This window comes from Ambystoma mexicanum, chromosome 7p, assembly GCF_040938575.1.
Source record: "Ambystoma mexicanum isolate Mex_15411 chromosome 7p, UKY_AmexF1_1, whole genome shotgun sequence".
NCBI lineage: Eukaryota > Metazoa > Chordata > Amphibia > Caudata > Ambystomatidae > Ambystoma > Ambystoma mexicanum.
In genome coordinates, this window is record NC_090939.1 from 160,426,275 (window position 1) to 160,446,363 (window position 20,089).

Genomic DNA, 20,089 nt, shown 5'->3' on the forward strand with positions numbered 1-20,089 from the left:
AACGGGGGTTAACGCTATAATATATTGATTTCTGCTAATGTGTACACCAATTATTTAAGCATTCATGCTGCTGGTGTGCGATTAGCATGTTTGGAGGCTTAACAGGGTTAAGCAGAGTTCCCAAAACAGAATCTTTTGGTTTGGATTCTGAAGCAAATCAAAGCCTCCTTGGCGTACCCTTAATTTAATAATAATTATTTAATAATTTGTTTGTTAGGTGCCGAAAGCCCACAAGCATCGGGGCGCCATGACATAAACACAAAAGGACAACCATTAAAAAAAACAGGATACAAAGCAATTAGATTAGGCGGGAGGAAATCCCTTTAACGGATGTGTGTTCAGAGATTTCCTGAAAGTAGCCAAAACGGCTTCAGACCTCAGGACGATGGGAAGTGAGTTCCGGAAAGTTGCTGCTTTAATGGGAAAAGCTCTTCCCAGTAAGTTTGTGCGTTAATGCTCCAGGCAGATAACCTGCCTTTTGCTAGAGGAGCGAAGAGTTCCGACAGGACAATACTGAACAGGATTCTGTCTTTGATGGGGAGCCAATGAAGATTTTGCCAGTGTTTAGAGATGTGGGTACGAAACATTTTTAACAATGTGTACTGCGTCATTATGATATTGTTAGCTGAATTTAAAGCTTTGATTCTGCCAAAAGTTTTGTTATCTTAAAGGATTGTGTACTGTGCACTGTTGCCACCTGCGTGGTCTCTTGGCGCTTAAAGACACAAACTTACTAGCACGATGCAACACAGGAAGTGGAGAATCTAAGATCCAAATTGGTGTATTTGTCAAAGTAATACAAATCTATCAGTACAAAGGGCACATATTAAAATGGAAGAGGTCACGGTACAGATACGTATATATGAAATGTGGATAATAAAAATCGCAAGGCAATAATTAAATTAGTCTTGAACATGCCAAATCCACCAGTGAGCCAGGATGGGCACCTCGGATGGGCTAGGGAGGGGTAAAGTCTGCAGCCAGTTAGCTGCTGAAAGATTGGTCAGTCCGCCTCTTGCAGCTCTCTCTCAGTCTTGCAGTGTCGAATGAAATCCATCCCAGCTCCTGCAGAAGTCTTTACTACCTAGTAAGGGCTGCGCAGGCAGAAATGGTCCACATCGCTGTACTCATTGTGGGGGCACCTGCTCTTGGTGCCATCCACCAGTCCTATTCCGGATAGGCAGGGCTCTTAGCTTAATGGGGGCCACGTGCAGCTCTTAACACGTGCCACTGACTCGTCTATGTTTCTGGACTCTCCGGCTATTGAAGACGGTGCTTTCAAGCCTCTGTGCAGTTGGAGCTCCAGCAGCACAGGTGCCACAGACGTCCTTCCTGGGGAAAAATCGGGCATTTCCCACTCTTGACACACTTTTTTTTTTTTTTTGTTTGGCGCACAGCTCTTTAGACGCCATTTTAAAGTTACTCTCTGAATGGTAGACACTGGTTTTTATGTTGCACGTGTCACATTTCATCTGCTCATTTTTTATTGGTACAGTTGGAGCACAAGTTATTAGCGAATAGTCAAAGAAACGCAAGCATGTCAATACTGAAAATGCACGTGCTATAACGAAGGCCGCATGTAAGATACAAAGCTGCGCATCTTGGCTTTTGTATGATCTATAGTTTTTATAATTTATGATGTTGGCTGTCTGCCACTTTGCAAACAAAGTGTGTTCCAGGAATTTGCTTGCGGGTCTCAGAAGTCAATTGAGGATTCCAGGTAATGAATAGTGGCTCATTTATATGAGACAACAATGGGTTCCTGTGATGAACAGGACCCAGCCCTTTTTAGACCGGAGGGTGGCCCCAAAGCTTCTGTTGCATGTTTTCAAAGCTTATCCAAAGGGCGGTAAGCTTCGGTGATCCTGCGAGTGGAATGGAGGACCGAACATTGACCCTTTGTATTCCCATGTTTGCATTGGCTGCCGAGCATAACGTTGAGTAACGTACACCCATCTGGCCAGTCAGCCAGGAAACAATACAGCAGAGTTTATACACATGTCGACATAACATTAAAGACCCTGGATTTGCACATCTCTGTAACCTTGATTTAAGCTTTAATTGTCGGAACTTTATAAATGGATCTGTAGGTTCAAAGGTTGTATTTCCAAATATTACATTTACTTGCCCCTAAAACAACTTGGATTATGTCTGGCTGAAATGCAGCGTCAAGCTTCAGGGATCAGCCATTGCCTGCGGATTTAAAGGTAAGTGGGTCATGTAATGCTCGGATAGAGGATAAGTTATCACTCCAGTTTGATGCTCTTTCTGCTTCCTCGGGAGGGGTATTTCAAACTGAGAAGGACCAGTGTCATTCAGTTCCCTTTCCCAGAGAGTGACCTGCAAGGAAAGCAACATACTGTGCTCTTATATAAGATGCCAGGGAACCTTTCCCGGATGTAGATATTATTTAATCCACGGAATACTCTTACTCTTTTAAAAAACGGGGTGGGGAGAAAAATATTTCCCAACCACTCGCGATCTTAGGCCTTTTCTGCCTCTGGAAGTGGACAAGTTCTTTTATTGGAGCATTGGCGAATTGAAAGACTCATGCACCATAACCTGGGGTTTCTTTTTTTAAAGTGTATTTATTAGTGTATATGGTTAAAATCATTTCATCCTTTCACATTATAAGATATGAAATATAAAACAAAATATGGACAGAAAAGAATTTCATATTGCTCATCCATATTATCAATTATAATGAAATCACCAGAATAAGAGCAATATGTACAATGCATCAAAATGTCATTTTATGCAATTCCTCAGTATTAAAACTGAGGAATTCGACCAGCCGCACTGGGAGTGTGCGCTCACCTGGGCTTTTTTCATTTTTTGGTGATAAAAATGAATGATGGGAGATCAACCTCTGAAAATGTGTGCAGCCATTCCACACGTAGCGCATAGTCACATGTACTTGCAGAAGGACACAGCCTAGAGGCACCATCCTCCCCTGTCATGTTCAGCTGGAATGTGACAGCTATGGGTACATCAAAGCATTTCAAGAAGGGGGGAAGGCACAACTTCCTCTGGCCATGGCCAGCCTAATTAAAATATCAAAGGCCACATGGATCTTCTTCCCTATTGTCTAGTTCAGCTGGTGGAAGTGCATACTAATGAGAAATAATTAAGGCAAGCCTGCGAAGGGGCTTTGTCGCAGGACTGACAAGAGGAAGGCAGAACTAACACCTCTTTAGTATGCAATGTGTCAACTTGAAGCTAGTTCCCACCCCTCTGTATGAAAGGCAGTGAATGACATGTCTGGGTTCACTATTTACCGTAGGCCACTCCTGCAGAGCAGACCCCATTCAGAGGGTGAAGTATATGATTTAACGGAGACAAAATCTGCTCTCATCACACACTTCAAGGGAGACCTGAGCTTTCATCAAGAGTCACAGAGGGCTCAGTTAACAAGAGAGACACTTTGATCTACAACAGACCGGAAGGTGGGTGGGACTTGGGAGTATATGTTGTCACCCCTTACCTTTCCTGTTGCTGAGCATTCTGGTTCTGACCTCACGCATTACAGAAGATTATTGGTGGCGACCCAGGATTGGTTTGTTAAGGTAGGCTTAGCCGGCGCCAATGACTGGGGCCCATTTGGCTTTAAGAGGGCTGAACCCCTCACTTACCAGATCATCCGACTTCAAAAGGAGTAAGAAGGCTCATTTGGACACTGGCTGAAGGTACAGTCTGCCCGCCAGTGAAGGAAGGCCAGGATTTCCAAGATGGAAGCATGATCCCTCTCCTAAACATCTCCCAGGGAACAGAGGGAGATATCGGACTCGGAGGACCCGTCCAGCAGCTTCAGATCCGATACCTAGCTAGCACACAGCGTGCCCTGCTAGGTTCTGCCAGCAAGCTTCCTAGGTGGGAAGTGACAGAGTCTCTGAACAAAGGACAACGCCGTCGCCTGTGAACACTCTCCTCAGCTTTCCCTGTCCGCCTTGAAAGGATGCCACAAGCCCTGTGAAGAAGCTAGGAGGAGTGCCACACAAGCATCAACCAATGTACATCTTTTAAGGACTTTTTTGAGGCAGCCAAGCCCTCAAACCGCGACCGGCTGCACCTCTGACTGTTGTCACGCTGCAGTCACTCAAGCCGTCCGAGATGCCTCAACCAGCGTTCCAGATCCGCCAACCAGCCCAGAGACAACGCTTTGTTGGGTGTCCAGACCCACGTTTGAGCTATCATGCTGCAACATTTGGTGCTGTGGGCTTAGAAAATCCAAGATGGCCAAAAAGCCCACAATTACGCCAGAATCCAGGAGAACCACGCAGTTTGTGCGTACACCAAAATGGTTACCTAACTTGCCACCCACCAGTGTAAAGAAAGATCTTTGTTAACAAAATCCACTGTTACTGATGTCAAAAAGTTGCTGAAATCGTGGCTCATTGGACCACTTTAAAGATTCAACCCTTTTGTGGGGTTCCACATAACCATTTTACTGTAAGGAGCCCCATCAAAACAATGTTAAGCAAGGATTATTTACTACCATGTAAGAACCATTCCTGTTTAGAATGCATTAATCCAAGAAAGATCCCAAAATTGCATGCAGTACCAACAAAATCCTCAAGGCGGCGCTAGCGGTCTAAACTCTGACAGGAGAACTGAGTGCAGTTGGTGACAAAAGGATTTGACTCAGCTGACTTCAAAGGCTGCATTTTAATTAAAAATTAGCCACCTGCTGTTCCCAGAGGCCTGAAGCCTGGGAAACCCTCTCACCTCCAGAGATTCACACCAGGAGTTAGAATCTCACATGACCTCTTGATTGATAGAAGGCAGACTGGCTGGGAGCCTCCTGGAGACCACACAATAGGCTCTTGCAATTGAATAGGATATGTTGATTTTGACTGTTTCCTGTCAACAAAGGCCTGCCTGCCAGAAGACACATGTGACTGACCCACCCAAGTCTTGGAGGCGGACTCCAACACTCTGAGAACTGAATTGAAAGCAAAATATATATTTTACAGAAACACTGATAACTCTTTGTAATCAAATGACAGAAACGTATAACTTTGAGAGCCTTAATTTAAAAAATGTACCTTCAATTCAAGCCCAAACTCCAATTTGTGTGATGTTCTGGGGCAAAACCCTGCTATTTATGTATACTACAGACTCTGTGTTTAAGCTAGAGACATGTTAATTTACTGGAGTATGTATGGACAGGCCGTGTACATGTGTACAAATCTGGAGAAAAATGCGATGTTGCAAAACCACTAAAAAGCACAAAATATTGGCATTTCTGAATGCAAGCCCCCAGGAAGAGCAGAGTTTGAACAGGGGCTACCATCAGTAAATGCATGATGGGTGCATGTAATTTCAAACCACTGTGTATCTATGAAGTGTGCATTTTGATCAAATATAGATTTTGTGGGCAAACTGACCAGGGGAGGATCCTCTGACCCATAAAACCTACAGCATCACTCTGACTCACAGTTCCTTCCCCAATCATGGAAGAGGGGAGAATTGGGCCAATGGGCAGTTGAGAGAGGGGCTGGCTAGTGATGCTGCACACACACCCACTTTCAAAACACATAAAAGCAGACAGTCAGGACAGATAGGGACATTCAATTCCATTTGCTGCAACGCGCTCTGCCGGACCACACAACATCCAGAAGATACCAGATTCAACACTTAGACTTTAAAACTCCAAAGAACTTGATTCAGAACTCAAAGCAAGGGCCTAAACCCACAAACTGAGAACTCTTCTCAGTGGGCCTCAGCATCCAGCAAACCTAACGGCGATAGCAGCATCCAGGAGCCGTGCAGATCAGCGCTGGGTCCAGAGAAAGCTGTGCAGAAAGATCCAGAAGCAGTGCTGTACCCAGAGAAAGCAGAGCAGTATCCAGAGGCAGAGCAGAGCTGACCCAGACCGCTGTTCGCAGAGACCGTCCGTGGCGAGTGAAGAAAACCTGTTGACCAGATCCGTGGCGAGGCCCATTTATTTCAAAAATATATTGAGTACCTAGCAGAACTGTGCAGAACCAATCTCTTAGTTAAAATAATATAATTCAATCTATTGTAATCTAACCAGAACTGTCTCCTAACTGTCACCTGTCATTTGCAAAGCTGTCAACTGTCATTTTCTAGTTGCAACCTGTAACTTGTCACTTTGAACTTTTAAAATTTCAAATCTGAAAAACGACCTTTACCATATCGCTCATATCTCCCTGACCGTTTGTCTTATAGACTTGCAGTAACTTTCCTCTGAAAGCTGGGAATCTTGGCTTTTCATGGAACCTAGAACCGCATTCCTACTCCCTATACTTTTGCCGCAATCGCGAAAAACGCACTCGCGAATTTTACCGCAATTTGCAAATTTCTCCACGTGTGAAAACAGCAGCTTCCTTGCTTTCATTTGCCAAAAATTTGTTTAACCTGCCAATCATTCCTAGAACATTGCTAAAGTAAGCCTGAACTAATTTAAACCAACTAATCCTCAACCTGAACCTCCAGAGGGAATTAGAATCATTTTAGCACATTTTCCAATATATCGCTATCACATGTAAAAGCATTTTGGGCCTGTGTTTCAAACTTCTGTAGTCTAAGCTTGCTGGGGTGAACTGAATTACATTTGATTGTATTTCTGAGAACTGTGTGCTTTCCTTCCATTGCCTTGCATTGCATAAAGGGGGGAGGGGATTGCCAGAGAAAAGTGATTGCATTGTTTTGTTGAAATCATATTGAGTATTTTCTGTATTGCATTTTCATTCAACATTACATCCATCTGAACTTATATAAAGTATTCTCTACCACCTTGTTCTTCTGTTCCTATTCACAAGTGTGCTGGTGCCAGACTATCCATTATTGATTACTGCTCAGATTAAGTGTGATATTCAATTATTAATTATAAAGTGTGATATATATATATCGATTGTTTAAATTATCAAATAAACCTTTTAAACTTGCAAAACAGAACTACTTCTTGGTTTAGTGGGGTCAGGGGGATTCCAAGAGAGGGGTGTTATATAGGGGTAGTCATCCAGAACGCATGAACTGGACATAAAGATATATCAATAAGGGTTTCCATTCAGTATCCCAGACTAGGCATCGACCTGTAGTGTTGAATTGAATCCTCTTACAGCTTCTTGACCCAGAGCCACCGTGTAGGCTTGCCTGCAGACGTCCTTCCAGCCTCGCTTGATGAACTGCCTGCCACCTGATTCCCACAGCTGTCTCTCGTCTTGAACTCTGTTGTTGTTATTATGCTTATACCGCGCCAAAGCCCATATGCATCCATGCGTCGAGAGACAGATAGATGAAGGGACTACTCCTAGAGTGTTCATACTAGTTAAAAAGAAATGTTTTCAACTGCTTCCGAAAAAGCAAGATGGTACTCTATTTTACGCAGCTGTAAGTGTAAGGGTAAGGCATTCCATGCCTTGGCTTCCTGAACATGGAAAGCCTGGCCAAAACCACAGGCTCATTTTACCCGATATAGTTCCAGAAGGGAGCCTTCTGCTGATCTCAGATTTCTCTTAGGCTGGTAGATATTTACTTTGTCCTTCAAGTAGGCTTGATCGTTACCAAAAATGCACTTATGGCATGTGGATAACAATTTAAACTGGATTCTTGCTCCTACTAGGAGCCAATGTAGCTTTTTTCTTGCTGCAGTTGTTGGCTTCAAGCGCTTCATCTGAAAGATGATGCGAATGGCTGCATTCTGCATTTTCTGCAGTTGTTGGCCATTAGCCTTATTTGCACCACCTGCATTACAATAATCTACATGTGGGAGGATCACCGCTCTCACGAGTTTAGTGCGATTTTTCTATTGAGACCAGTGGTGCTACTTGCCTGAGTACTTTTCGGTGATAATTGGTACTGGTGGTAATGGCTGTTACATGGGCTTCACAATGTAAACTTTTTCCCATGTATGTGCCTAGTGTCTTCATCTTCTGTACTACATTGATTTGGCTACCGTCTATAATGAAGCTAGTATACTCCTGACCTAGTTTGATTTAGGCCTGCCGCGGGCCAAATAGCATAAGTTCAGTTTTAGCTGCATTTAGACAGAGCCAATTTGTAGACATCCAGCATTTTATAAGAATATATACCGCGTCCAGCATACGTTGGTCTTTCTCATGATCACCAGTAATATCTAGGACCAACTGGAAATCATCGGCATAATTATACAAAAGAATAACTGGACTAAATCTAGGTCACCACAAAGGGGGAAGATGTAGATCTTAAACAGCAAGGGGGAAAGACACACCCGCTGGGGCACTCCACATGTTCTGGTTTGTAGCTCAGAAGCACTGTCATCCCAATGCACTCGCGACTGGTGACCCTCCAGGAAAGATCTCCGCCAAATAATAGCATCCATAGAGAGGCCCCCGACAGTTTGCATCCGATCGAGTTGTATTTTATGATCTAGCAAGTCAAAGGCTGCCGATAAATCTAACAGCATCAGCAGCCCTGACTTGCTATGCTCCAACTTCGAGAGCATGTGCGTCTGGAGGTCCAGAAGTGCACTCTCAGTGCCATGATAGCTCCTGAACCCTGACTGTTTCACATGTACTATGGCGGCAGTCTGGACATAAGACTGTAACTGTATAGTTGTTACTTTATCAATAAGCTTAAGAAAAAATAGGGTGTGCAAATCGTCCGGGAACCGACTTGACGCTGTCGAGCATCAAGGACATCTCAATCACCAGGTACATTGTGGTTCTGTCCCCCTGATCCTTGTGGTTCTGTCCCCCTGGTCCTTCTCTGAAGGCCCCTAGTGACATTTACGGCCCCTTGCTCCCTTGTTGCTGAAACCAAATAACTTGGAACAGTTAAGACTGATTGCTTTACCGACTACCCTCCTGTCAGTATCCAAATTGCTTTCCATTCCTTTGTGAAACTGTCGGTCCTCTGTGTTCCTTTACCGCGTGAGTTGTATTTTGTAGTGTGCTAGAACTGTCTGTTGTAATAATAATCAAGTAGATATTTGTATACAACTTTGACTGGACAGTCCCTTTTATCATTGGGTAATAATTGTGTTTTCCCTGTGTTGACACTAACCAGCGATCCACGACCTTGCAGAGATAAGCCTGCCATTCCATCCACGCTACCAAAATTGGACAAGGAAGTTTATAATGGACTTTTGTTCCAATCTTTTCGGATCCCTTCTGGTGTACTATAGGTGTGGGGCTGATTGATGGTTTAGAAACCGATATTTATCCCTGGACCACTGGTGCCCAAGTAGTTGATTAGTCACAAAAACCATTAATCAACTATGAAACAAAATATTCAAATTAAGCAAGTCCAATGCCTAAGCAAGTCCAGTGCCTAAACAGTCCCTTAAAGAATTCAATGAACGTAAAGTGACTTTGAGCAAAATCATAGACTGCCTATTAAGTGATTGAATCCCAAGTAGATTTAACTTGTATGGCTATTGAGGGCAGACGGGGGGGGGGGGCAGGTTCAACACGTTACCATACATGAAATACAGCTGCAGACAGAACAAGAGAATTACTCGAGTATAAGTAAGACCAACATTGATCATGTTGTATTTTACTTGAGTCACTGTCACATTTTGAATAAGCCGGCCTATAAAGCCTGGTTAAGTGTGCCAAAAGAAACTAGATGGGGGGAAAACCCTGTTTCACATACTCTTGATACCTTCTTTTAGTAGATAGATATTGTAGATTATGACCATGGCCCCAATCCAACGCTTTGGCTTTTATTTATTTTAGTAATGCCATGATTTTTATGTTCTTCATCAGACCAATTTATGTCATTATAAAATTGTTCATAAGGCTGTATAAAATCCTTATCTATAAGACCTGCAACAGCTGAGATTAGTTACCATTTTCCATCCTGATTTTCCAGAACCAGTCACTTCCTTTAATCTTAGTAAGAAGGGAATTCAGGACAATTTCTCTTCTTATAGTTTGGATTGGCACAGAACTTGCAAGACATAATACATGTCGCCAGCATTTCCCCTCTAACCTGTTCAACCAGCTTACTTGCTTTTCAATGAAATATTTCAAATATATCCTGGGATGATAGCTCAGCGGCAAATTGCGCGTCTTGGAAGCAAGACGACACGAAGCAACACAGGTTCGATCCCTGGGTCGCCGCTTAGAAACCTCTGAGTGTTTAAGCGCGTTATAAATGACGCAACTAAGACCAAAGAAACAATTACGCAATTAAAAAACAAACAATTCCTGTAACAGCACCTCGATGCCTGTGGGCTGCGTGAGTGCTTTAAAAATGCAAAAAATAAATACATAAATCCAGGGAAAATACTAGTCTTACAGATCACCCAACCTCCTTGTTACGAATGAAATATTTACTTGCTCTTAGATGTTAGACCTTCTTTAAAGATTTGGCCAACTCTGACTCTGGAAGAAGACTGAAACTTTCATGAGTTTTTATTGGACCATTGGCGAATTGAAAGGCTCATCCACCACAACTTGTGGTTTTACAAAACATTTGCAAGTGTCGACCTCAAACTGACTCCTCAGGTCTAGGTATCTCCTTGAAAGCAACAGCTGAATTACTTTTTCATCAGCAGCTGGTAGCCCAACATGCAGGTACTGCCCCTTCCCCCAGGTCTTGCATACAAGATGCCTATGTGGTCAGTGAAATGGGTTCATGGTGCAGTACCAGCGTGACCCAACTGAACACTCGGTTGGGTGCTTGGTAGTGTGGCATGACCAGAAAAATTGAAGCTACAAAAGGGGGGCGGTGGGCAGTCTTTCTTGCATAGCTGATGCGGCAGAACACATATATGGAGATGACCTAGTGGCCACATCACACGGGGAGTTGAGCTAACTTACTTGTGCTAACATCCAATAGATTTTTCAATGGTGCAAATGTTGATGACTCTGTACATGAAGTACATTTGCTGTCATGATTCCTATTCGGGGGAAAAAGCTTTTTGAGAATGGAGCATGCTCTGAAATGGCTTCTATTTCTTTGCATTAAATTAAGGCTAGCACAGTGGGATATCTGACTGACCGTGCTACGTTCAGTGGAAAACGTAAAGACCTGCTAAGGGCTCAAAAGGTGACCTTTTAACAAGCACTTCCCGGTCCAACTAACTAAAAAATAATCTTGGAGCCACACCTTTACTTTGCAACATTATTTTCTGCTTTTTCTGAATTGTAACTTCTTTTACTGGAGCTTGTTGGTTTTTGTGGTTCCTGTTACAAACATTTTGAAAATGTACTTTTTACAGTGAAATGTTTGCCAATCAGTGGCTGACTTTGACGAGCATCCAGGTTCAATGCATCTTGCTGGCAACCCTGCAGACTCTTGTTGAATGAGCTTTGATTTGTTCATTGCAGTTGTTGTTTTAGCAAAGTAAGTAATTTGTATTTTTTTATTTTGCAGGATGAGTTCTCTTACTTATGAGCCAACACATCCTTGATAATGGTAAGGTGAGCCTATCTCCTAACCAGATAAAGATGAACAGTTTGGAGCTCTGTACCAGCCCTGGAGATTTCCACCATCCCAGCTGTAAGCCTTCATTTGCAAAACTCCCTGCATACAAATCCTTTACATCTAATGGGCGGGCGACGGCTCATGAGTTACCCCAGCAACCCGCCTCCTTGAGTAGGTGAGGCGGGTATCTGATTATAATATCTCAAGAGAGCTGGGCAAGAAAAAATCTATGAAAGACCAAGCATGTCCATTTTTCGCAAGAGCTTGGATCGGTAACCGGGAACATATGGTGATGCTAAGCTTAAGACTCTACAACCCATCTGAACGCCCTGTTGTACTAGTGACCCTTAGTGAGTCTTTGTTTGCAAGAGAAATGCTGCTACATAACATATGCTATGCGTGAAAGTGCACCTTTCTGCCTGGCTTGACATCCATTGCACACCATAGAGGTCCCCTCAAAGGCCAGCTCTGCTTTAGAGACCCAGGCGACTGAGGTATCCTGATCATATGGACAACCTTTAGTTCCCACAATTGTCTTTTAATAGGTCCTTAAAGTCAACTTTAATTGTAAGACCTACCTGAAATGGGTAAGATTTATTTTTGTAATTCTAGAACCTCATATTGAAAGTCCTGATAGGTTTTCGAACAGTTCTTGTTTGCTGCATTGTTTAAGTCCTAAGAGATGATTAAGGTTATTATTTCCTGGATGGAATATTGTGTTTCCTCATGTTCGTGTTTTGAGTTCTAGTTCATAAAGTGTGCCATTTTTGGAAAACCGATCGTCTAGATCTTGAATTACTACTATCTCTGATCTTATAAGTGATGTTTTTCTTTTTTGGTCTGTCACCTTCTAGCATCGATTGCAATGCTAAATTGTGAGTCCAGCCAAGCAATGAAATAAGTATGAAAAGCTTCCAAGCAAAGGTTTTTCCATTATCTCTTGAAATGGCTGAAATTTCGTTTTATTGAAACTCATGCTTTGCTTTTACAATTGTGTCCGACTCTTCCTGGCTAGTGACTACAGATTCAAGTTTAGTTTAGTATAGGAAGAATTTGCTTGACTATTTGACATTATCTTGCAAGCATGCAAACCTGCATTGTTCTTGACAAAATATAAATGTATGCATTTGTTATAACCACCTACTACGGCTCTTACCCTGCTTATTTAAAAATATAAGCACCAATAGTAAACAGTTAACGAGTTCAGACCCTCCCATTAGGGTTTAGGTTGCTTTAAATGGATGTCTCTAGGCTCTATTCGGAGGGACGCTGGCATAAACAAGACTTGAATAGCCAACTTGTAGCCACTGAAGATCCAGCCCATATTTGCACTTTCAAGTGCATGAGTTTAGTTTGAGAGATGTGCGCATTCTAGCACTTCATGTTGTTTTTTGCAAGAATGCTGACCTTAGAACAGCTTCTAGATCTTCCTTTGTGAGGGTTGTTCATGTAAAAATGTCTATTTGAGAAAGACCCCCACAACCTGTGCTGGAATGAGGATGCTTCTGAATGATTCTGCTATTTTGCTGGTGCAAACTCCAGTAGGCCAATAAAGGCGGGGGGGGCATTGCTTTGGCAGCTGGAACACCTCTACACCTCTTGTGGATAGTCCTGTGCAAAAAGGCAACAATTGAGATATGCTATTTAGGTGGTAAGCAACTCCTACCACTGTTGATCTCCAGGGGTAAGACAGATGCTATTTAAGTGGTAAGCAAGTCCTGCCACTGTTGCTTTCCAGGAGTAAGCCATGCTATTTAGGTGGTAAGCAACTCCTACCACCCTTGATCTGCAGGGGTAAGACAGATGCTATTTAACTGGTAAGCAACTCCTACCAGCTTTGAGCTCCATGGGTAAGACATGTTATTTAAGTGGTAAGCAACTCCTACCAGCTTTGTGCTCCATAGGTAAGGCATGCTATTTAGGTGGTAAGCAACTCCTACAACTGTTGATCTCCAGGGGTAAGACAGATGCTATTTAAGTGGTAAGCAACTCCTACCACCGTTGATCTCCAGGGGTAAGATAGATGCTATTTAACTGGTAAGCAACTCCTACCAGCTTTGAGCTCCACGGGTAAGACATGCTATTTAAGTGGTAAGCAACTCCTACCAGCTTTGATCTCCAGGGCTAAGACCGAAGCTGTTTAAGTGGTAAGCGGCTCCTACCAGCGTTGATCTCCAGGGGCAAAACAGATGCTATTTAAGTGGTAAGCAGCTCCTACCAACGTTGATCTCCAGGGGTAAGACGGATGCTATTTAAGCGGTTAGCAGTTCCTACTCGCGTTGATCTCCAGGGGTAAAACAGATGCTATTTAAGTGGTAAGCAACTCCTACCAGTGTTGATCTCCAGGGGTAATACAGATGCTATTTAAGTAGTAAGCAACTCCTACCAGCGTTGATCTTCAGGGGTAAGACAGATGCTATTTAAGTGGTTAGCAGTTCCTACTAGCGTTGATCTCCAGGGGTAAGTCAACTGAACACTTTGCAGTCCGAATAGAGAAGATTCTTACCCCAGACTTCGCCCTGATGAGTACAGCACACATGTATATTGTTGAATCATTAGGCCCAAGCCATGGAATGATATGCAGATCATGTCAGTCGGCTTGAATGTAACTTGTGCAGCCAGTGGATGGTTTGGGGGTGGAGGGGGGGGTGCTTGTTGTGCTTAGGGTGGTTAAGATGAAGTGAAGGGGTAATGTCACAATTTTGACTCTGTTCCCCCAAGGACAGCTTGACTGAATGACCACAAGCCCTTTGGAGTCCAGAAATGTATTATACAAGTTTAGTGCCTTAAAGCCAAATAAATGCTTTCAAGAACATCATTTGTTTCCAATGAACCATATGCTAATTAGACCTCACTTCTCGCACTACAGTTTTCTACATTCCTTCCTGCACCCCTGGACTAAGTGGCAAACCCTTCACTTCTAAAAGCCTTAAGAGACGGTCAGCCCGTGTACGATCCACTATCGAGGCTGACCAAGATCTGACCTCCCACGATCACACAATTTGGGATTTCATGAAATGCGAGTTCCCCTAAAAATGTAAGAATATACCCTGAATAACTCTTTGGTCGTAACAGAGTCCAGCTGAAGTAAGAACCTGTCGGTGAAATAAAAGATCAGATTACTTCACAAAGCAAGCCAATTGTATAAACAATATCCTATGTAGGCATTTATGTTAATATTTGTGAATTGTATTTTTTGTTCTGATTAGTAGGCTGATGTCCTAGATTTATTTATGTTTTGTGATTTTATTTTTTTGGTGTTTTTTTTTAATTTATTGCCAGATACTTATTGGGTGGACATTCCACTCAGAAAATATCTACACTAGAATGATTTGCTCATAGATTGGGAGCAGGCAATGCATGATGGTCACGGGCAGTACATGTTTTTATTTTACATTTGTACCTAAAATGAAGGTTTCCAGACACGAAATGAAGTTGCCCAATAAACCGTTTTCATGAAAATGCTTTTCAGTATCTTTTGTACAAATAGTTAGGTTTTTGGTTTGGATAACCATGTAAAACACATTTATTGATGGGTATGTTTGTTTAAATACATGCTTGAAGTAATTCCAAGTGGCATTTACTACCCTGTGGGAACAATGTTGCTTTCAACTGCATTTTGGACACCCTGAAAACACTACTGGCATACTCTGAATGTGTAATGAGTTAATGGCTCTTCATTGAATTGGGAAGCTGCAGACCTGTGTTACTAACCATGACCTTGTCAGACGCCCGAAGGGCAGCCCTTGGTTTCGTTTTCCAGCTGGCATCCCAGTCTCTCTTTTTATTGTTTTTTATTTTTATTTTTTATTTTTGTATTCTTCTTGCTCTCTCGCCAGTCACTAGTTTATGCAAGTTAAAGCAGGGTTATGCTTGCCACATTATGCATGTGTGTCGTTTGGTGTTTTCCAGCAGCAGGTTATCAGTCTCTGAGTGTTTGGGAAGGCATCACTGCTGGGACTCTGGATGCTTTGTGATGCACTTTATTTCAGTTTTTGCAGCGGCGCCTCTTCAGGTGGCAAGATTTTCGGGTAGGAAGATTTTAAATAGTTTGTAGCAATGTGCTTTGATTTAGGGGTGATGCATGCTGGCTTGGAATGCATGAGGTCAGAGTGAATGATGGAATGTTTGTATGTCTATTGGTGAGTGTGGCAATGTTGTGTCCCTGACATTCCACCCCAGGGTGTTGGAAGGATGTATCGTGGGTGGAAGGAGCTAGTGGATTATTGTCCTGAATCTTAATGGACTTATGTAACATCTGAATAAAGGAACTTAATAATGACTTAACGGAAGTGGCCTGTATCTTTCTTTACGACAATGGCGACGAGTTGGTATTTCTCATGACCAAGGAAACTGACTTGTGTGCTAGAAGGAAACCCAATAAATGAGGGGCGAGCAGCTGCAGGAGGACCCGCCAACACGGAGGGGGCCTGCAGGAGGAAGGTAGGTACATGGAAATGGAAATCCAGCCAGAAGAGGTAACAGTACACCAAGCAACTGCCTGCTGGACAGAGCCCTAGAGTGGGAGTGTTACGCTGGGTGGCGGGGGCTCAATTCATTTGTGTGTGGCAGGGGGATGTCTGGATGCAGACTGGATGATCGTGGTGCCAAAGCCATGGTCTGAAGGATCTTTTGGCAGGGGCAGAGCGCTCTCCTGGCATTGCAAGTCTAGAAGTCATCACGTCTTTTCTGAAGAGTATTGTTCAAGGAAAGGACCCAGCAATATGTACCTTGTGTAGCGGCGCCATAGACAGATGGGTAGCGTCGGATTTCATTATCCACCGATGACGCCATTTGTAGAGTGGTGGCGAAGCATAACGAAAAGGCTGTTGAAGAACATGGATGGAGCTATTAAGCAACCAGGATGCATGGGTCTGACGGAGTCAATGCTACCCACTTCCCCATCAATACATGTTGAACATATATATTCTGAATGCTGCCGATGTCATATGTTCTAGGATTGGCAGGAATAGCATTGCTAACAGCAACGAGGACTCTTATGGCAAGTTTATATTTGAAGTTCTAGTTGTGTATGTTTGGCTAATGTGAGTGGATGATGTCACAGTCCAGCAGTAACAATGTTAATTGTAGAAATTAATGTTTTGGAAGATTTGCAGGGATAACGCTCCACCAGGAACATGGACGATTAAAATAAAATGAACGAATGTATAAGCGATATTCTAAACAAGTGTTTGCTTAAGGACAGAGGGATGTTTGCATCGTTATTCGGATTATCAAAGTAATGTCTTCCTAGGATATTGGAGCCTACTTATTGGTCAGACGAAGGGACCCATGTAAAACAGGAATGGTGTGGATGTGTGCTTGATGGATATGTCATGCATGGAATGGTAGTTGTTGGTATGGAATGCACAAAGCACTGTTGTGTGTGTTGGATATGGTGTTTAAGGAAGGCACTGCTGTGTGCGCGTGCTCGTTTGATGAGGAGTTCGGTAGCAGTGTGTGTGCGTGAGCATGTTGGATTCGGAGTTTAGGAAGCGTGCTGTGTGTGCACGCGAGTAGATATGAAGATTTGGATGCATTGCGTCATAGTGCACGCGATTGGATATGGAGCTGTTAATAGTATGTGTGTAGTGTTCAATTGGAACACTGAGTTGAGCCATGCAATACTTCTGTAATGTAGGATTTAATAAAGTGTTGTAAGTGAGGTTGAATGCTGAATGTGGGTGCTTGTGTGATTGTGCTTGTAGTTTTCTTGTCTCGGTGGTATGGGAGGCGTGTATGTCTGGATGTTTGGGCAGTTGTTCCTTGCCAGTGAGTGTGGAGTGTGGTTGCGAGCATATGGCTTCCACTTGTTCTTGGTTGCCTCAGTACTGCTGTGTCTGTGAGACTCTTCTTCACAGATTCCAATGTTATGTCTAATCAGAAAAGTCAAAGGTTTTGTGTTAAGGTGTATGCTGGTGGCTTGTCTTTCAAGTTGGACGTTTCACGATGTTTGGATGGTAGTGTGTGTGTGTGTGTGTGTGTGTGTGCGTGTGCGCATGTGTGTGTGTGTGCATATAGCCTCCACTTTTCCTTGGTTGCTGCAGTGGTTTTGGCCATCTCTTATTCACTGATCTTGGTGCCCTATCTAATGGGACCCTTGAAGGAAGTCTGCATTTGTGTGGATGGATGATGTGTGTGTGCTTGGCAAGGGAGCTGTGTAGTGATGTGCTTTGCTTTAGGGATGTCTTGGAATGTGTTAGGGAGTATTATCATAAGTGTGCTAATTCCTTTCACCTTAGAGACCCCCAGCAACTTTGCTGGATTTTGAGTACTTGATTTCCACCATTCTCCTCGAGCGTGGATCGGTGCTCTGGAATGAAGAGCTACTCTGTCCCTTTTCTGTCATTCACTGGGCTACATCATCCAGGCCTGGGCGTTCTTCAGGCCCTTGATGCTCCAGTGAGAATTGCTTCTTGGGGCATACACTCAAATCCATTGCAGCAATACTTTGTATTTGTAGTTAATATTTATGAAGGCCACTGTTGATACTCCCTGCTAGGACTTTGCTGCCCTCCTTCACCCATGTTAGCTGCTCCATATTATTTGGCTAATTTGTGTGTTTCTTCTTTTCCATTCAATACTTTTCTCTGGTGCCATTTCCCTCCTCTGGCAAATCGTATTGTTGGCTGTACACAGAATTGGCCTTTACTATTTTGTGTGCTGTCCTAGTTTGTGTGCCAAATTCAGTTAACCATCTAAAAATGTCACTGTATCAATGGTTGGAGGATGTCCCTTAGCTGGAAATGCTGTCTCTGTTACTTTGATGGGAGGCAGATGTCGAATCTATAGACACTATGCCTTTTTAGGGCATTTTTCAGTGTGGTGTAAAATGCAGTATTTTAACACTCTTCCCCACCCCTGAATCAGTATATTCGGGTCAAATACTTTTTTAAAAATGTTTGCACCTCCAAGTAAAACATTCAACAGCCGACACTGAAGTAGACAGGTGGACATTTTCAAGGCTGAGGCCATTAAAACGTGTACTGCTCCAACTCGACTAGTGGAAGCATTCAGCATGGGATCAATGACTCGGAACTCGGCAGGAGACGCTAGGTATAAACTAAGGCAAGTGCTTTGTTCTTCAGTTCCAGTAGTAGGCAAAGGAAGGATCCCAGGCATTACACATCTTCAATGCTCGCAGCCCCATGCTGACGTCCTCAGTAATGTTCACTCCTGGAACTCCCAGGCCCCACACACTCTATATTCAGTATAAAGCCTGTTCTCAATGTTGTGATGGCTGAGTGACCAGGAGTTGGAGATGGGACACTGTGCACTAGTTCTGTTCTACAGTTGAGTGTACTAGAGCCACTTGTTGCGGCCAGTGGCCTACTATTGGTTAGGCCAGGGAATCATCTTTTAGAAGTGATTGGATCATCAGGTCAGACACGTGAGGGACGGTTGGAATCCGGAATTTCAGTATGAACCTGCTTTTTGCGGCGTTACCTGCTGTTCACCAACGGCCACCACCTAGACTGTTCTGTTATATGAATGTTTCAGACAAAAGTAACTAAGAATTTTTACATTTTATCTTGTCAAATATTAAAGTTTATTTGAAATATATGCAGGTGCTGCAGGTTCCGTTTTAAAAATGTTGATTACAAAAAATTATAATGTGACATTATAGCCGTAGGTTTGGCAGGGCACATAGCGAGGATAAGGCAAGGGGACACTTGTTGCAGCCCAAGTACCTACATTCCCCTGGCATTAACATGGCAGAATCACAAGGCACAGATGCTTCAGTAAAGGCAGGTGGCAAAGGTGCTTGGAACCTTGCATTGTGCTTCTTTCATTGACTAATGGCTATGGAACATACCGAATTGTCATCGGTGGGAAGCGATAGCATTTCTTATAACTGTGCTGTGTGTTATTGTCCAAAATATCCAGCACCCCAAAAGTGGGTTAGATACAGCACAGCCGTCTTACCGTTGGGGGCGTGTTTTTGACTGAGGCTTGCAAGCTAGTGTTTTTCGGTAGTTGGAAATGTTTAGCTCCATCGAGTTGGTTGGACTGTACAATACATAGCAATGCTTTTGAAACTTGTAGATATAGGTTTGTCACTGATGTTAGAGGTTCTGTGTAACAGTAAAAGCCCTGCCTAGTATTTAAAAGCCATACCCTTTACTAAGTCATGTAAAGGTCACTTCTAAATTTAACAGTTATAGACGCTGTGGCATACCTTGCAGTGGTTATAGAAGCATGATAAACACAGCTGGGGGCTATGTGCGTGCTTAGTGCTGCACAGCTTCTGTGAGAATGGCTGCGACACTTCAGGCCCTTCTTCATCAGAGCTGTGACAAAGTGTGTACATTTGGCGCGCTGTTCCTCCCCGCCCCCACAGTTTTGTGGCTTTGCGTACCATTTCACCGGCCTCTTGATGTACTTGTGCTTTTAGATGTTCCCTTTGCCCTTTTAACTTCTACACAATGTGCCATACTTGCTCCGTCTGAGCGGCCGCAGACCTCAGAAATGTGTGGCGGGGAAGGTGAAGTAGTGCTTGCTTCCGCCTGTGGGACCCTTGCGTTTGAATTAAGCATCATCATGCTTTTACTATCATAGTGATGCATCCGTTTAACCAATACATTTCTGGAGGAAAAACGTGGATTTTTGTTATGGTTTAGAAAATGGTTGCCACATGTATTGGCAGATGAAGAGTATGTGAGTGAAATGTGGTTGCTGTGCAGTGTGTGCGTGTGTTGGTCTGAAACCA

At 43.2% G+C, this 20,089-nt stretch overlaps 1 protein-coding gene across 7 annotated transcripts in view; it reads left to right on the forward strand.

Moving 5' to 3' along the window:
* Positions 1–14,841, forward strand: part of LOC138525778 (OX-2 membrane glycoprotein-like) — a 313,688-nt gene extending 298,847 nt beyond the window's left edge. For all 7 annotated transcript variants that reach the window (XM_069635982.1, XM_069635981.1, XM_069635987.1 and 4 more), the window contains one exon: positions 11,329–14,841. The gene's annotated coding sequence lies outside the window, so the exon portion shown is untranslated. The remainder of the gene's footprint in view (positions 1–11,328) is intronic.
* Positions 14,842–20,089: the final 5,248 nt, after the last annotated feature.